Source organism: Helianthus annuus, chromosome 10 (genome assembly GCF_002127325.2).
Source record: "Helianthus annuus cultivar XRQ/B chromosome 10, HanXRQr2.0-SUNRISE, whole genome shotgun sequence".
Taxonomy (NCBI): domain Eukaryota; kingdom Viridiplantae; phylum Streptophyta; class Magnoliopsida; order Asterales; family Asteraceae; genus Helianthus; species Helianthus annuus.
This window is the reverse complement of record NC_035442.2, coordinates 175,118,333-175,121,589: the sequence shown is the minus strand read 5'-3', so window position 1 is coordinate 175,121,589 and position 3,257 is coordinate 175,118,333. Positions and strand designations below refer to the sequence as shown.

The following is a 3,257-nucleotide window of genomic DNA, read 5'->3' as shown; positions in this document are numbered from 1 at the left end:
GCATAGAAACACAAACAACTAAGCACCTTGTGAATACTGAAGTATGTCTGTCCCATGTGAGTGAGTAGTGAATTAAGCATCTCCTATGTCCTTAAAATAATAATAAAAAAAGTTGCAGTGACTAGTCGTTTTTGGTCATGTACTATTCAAATTTGACTATTCAAGTTCAAGTTATATTTAATATTCTTGTACCCATTTACCCATTCATTATTTTTTTCACTTCTTCCTCTTCACCATTCTTTCACGGTTACACCCTTTCTCTACTTAATTAAGATCAATTCAAATCAGTAAGTAATTTCTGAATTTATTTTCTTGTTTTGTATTGTTTTCACCATTCTCAAGATCATCATATTTTCCTTAAGTATCTTAAATGTTAAAACTCATGAACAAATTGACATATAGATCATAATCACCTAAGATATAATCATTTCTCTTTACTTGTTATGTACTATTGGTATATCGTTAAACTCGCATTTTTTCTATAGGCCATGAGCAAACAAATTAGTGGCGTGGTTTGTTGCTCGTTTACCTTCTATTTCGATGTAATTCCTAACTAAGTATTAAAAAAAGTTTGAAATAAAAAACAGACAAAGACCAAAGTCCTCTTCAGAAAATGGCTAGATAATAAATACATTGATACATGAAAAAGTTTTATAAGATTTACTTTGAGTTAAAATTTTATGTATCTTCTTTCCCAACCTGATCAACATATCATACCTTGTTTATTGTTATATATTTTTGAATCTTGAATATTTCTGCACAGCCTTTTATGTTGGCAAATCTGGTTGATTATGTTCTCTTCTTTTTAACACAACATTTTCATACATTCACATTGTCCATGGATCCATTTGGAAATCTCAAGGTTGACATGCCGTCATGTTGGGGAGCTAGTCATGATATTAATGGATTTAACATTATGTGTGCTAATGACAATATTCGCACTCACGACGTTTTTTTAAGCTTTAATATGGAATATACAACTTGTTGTCCTCAATCACCTTCTCCATGATTTGGTAAATTTAATTTTATTGTCTTAATTAGTAACTAAGGCCATGGTTGCAAAAGTCGCTAGGCGCTCCCTAGTCGGTCGACCCGGGAGTTGAGAGAACTCGGCCTAGATGGAGAGTACACGATGATTACTCGGACATGCCAAATTATAAAGAAATTAGTTTTCGGAAATTAAATATGTTTCAAATAACATAAATTTACTAATATTTATAACAAAATACGTGAAATTGATATTCATTCTATTCTTTAATATGATAGGGGTTATGGTAACCCTAAAGAGTTGTTACGGGTGATGTTATTTCGGGTAACACAGAGTGGTTACCAGTTGTTATTCGGTTTTCCACCAGAGCTTTTTCAACAAGGAACCTTTAATTACAAGAATTTTATTTTGGGAGAATCTGATAGACTTGTAACACTTAGTGTTCATTGGAGTTTGCCAATTGATTCACCACTCTACTGAACTGTTGTCATTTATGCAGTACGGCATCCACACTTCAAAACGAACAACGAAGACATTTCTATAGGCTCGGGGAACCATGGTCACACCTTAAGCACTAGGCTAAAGGTGATGTCATTTTGAAGGTACATTAATTCTATTCCTTTGTTGCTTCTGGTATTAACCCTTTTTCTTTCAAAATGTCATTCTTATGGTTATTATAGGTAACCAACTAGCTATATCTATATATATGTTCATTGCATTCATAATGTTCACTGATAGTGCAAATATGTTAATGCTGATGGCTTTACTTTTGTATCCATGTCTTCCCTCACTAATTAGTTTCTTTCAAATATTTCCTGCAATGGTAGTATGATTTCACGATTCTATCTCTGGGGACCTTTGTTAACCAGATGAAATGTATTGAGCCGAATAGCCGGAATTATTCTGACTACTCTTCTTAGCAAAAGATGGTGAACCACGTTTTAAAAGAAATACCGCAATCTAAAATTTCAAAGTTACATTGATTTGGGGCATAAATAACCACCAGCCTAATTAAATTTCTTTTACCCAACACAATTTTGATTTTGTACGAAAAAAACCAACAAAAAAGAGGGATTTGAAAGTAAGTTAACTTGCAATTGAATGCACGGAGGTTTGAGAATTTTCAAAATCGTCCATGGGAGTTAACGTTACATTTTAGCCGACTTAGTGATTTGGATGGAAATGACAACAAAAATGAAACCTTTGGGGTCTAGTTACAAAAGGTTTATTTTTGGACTTAAGTGGCAAAAGTGACCAAACCTCAGGGACGATTTTGGCATTTTACTCTATAAAATATAAAGATGCTTAAAAGATAATTTGGTATGTGGGTTGTGGTATAGTTCAAGGATAGGCCCAGTTATCTCCTTTACTCCTTTTTACTAGAGGCAGTAAAAACCTAGAGTTCATTCACTTTGTCCGAAAACCACGACGCCACTGTTACAAGATTATAGGTAGATGGAACGTTAATGTTTATGATTTTGTTCCACTCCTAAGGTTTGAAATCTAATTAATGCTCGAATTGTTCACTTTTGTTTGTGTTTGTTTTGACTATGTTGTTTTTTTTATTTTATTTCAGCGATGAGTCATTCCAAAGACAAAGATCGCTTCGAAAGGGTGCCCGATGACCAAATGTTTGGGTGACATGCTCGCGATTTCGAAGACATGGAAGATTTCTTGAAATTAAGAAATCTTAGGGCGACATGCTCGCGATACAGAAATGCCCTTATGAACCGTGATATTTTGAGGCTATACAATCTATATGGTGCTCCTCAATATGCAATTTTACACATGACAATGACCAGGGAGTTCCAACTATTTAGGACGTTACTGTGTCTAAGAAGATGACGAGAGTGTGATGGTCTTTTGGGTTTGGCTCAATGATGCAAACGAGGAAGATGTTATATTTGGGAATATTGAACTACTAAGGTCTTTGGTTGTAACATCATATTCGGTTATATAGGACATGGATTTGTGATTTACAACATGTGGACTATGAGGATGAATAGAATCAACTATCAGTTTGCTTCCATGGTGGATTCTATTATTTAAAGTGGGGAACACGGATGATCGCGAATCCGAATTACAATCTTCATCATGTGGTTGCCTTTGTTGATGGATCGCAAGGGCCGGTAGACATATCGATCAGACTGTATTCATTCTTTAACTAAGCTTTTGTCAAAGGTTAAATTAAAACAAAGATTTGTAAACATATCGATCCGACTGCCGAACCAACCGAACCGCTGAACTGTCGATGATTCACCATGAACCG

The 3,257-nt window shown here is 34.6% G+C and overlaps 1 long non-coding RNA gene across 1 annotated transcript; it reads left to right on the top strand.

The window, feature by feature from the left end:
- Positions 1–228: 228 nt before the first annotated feature.
- On the top strand, positions 229–3,015 carry LOC110883640. Its single transcript, XR_002560530.1, has 3 exons — positions 229–287; positions 1,488–1,590; positions 2,565–3,015. It is a non-coding gene; the product is annotated as an uncharacterized LOC110883640 (long non-coding RNA).
- The last annotated feature ends 242 nt before the right edge of the window (positions 3,016–3,257 follow it).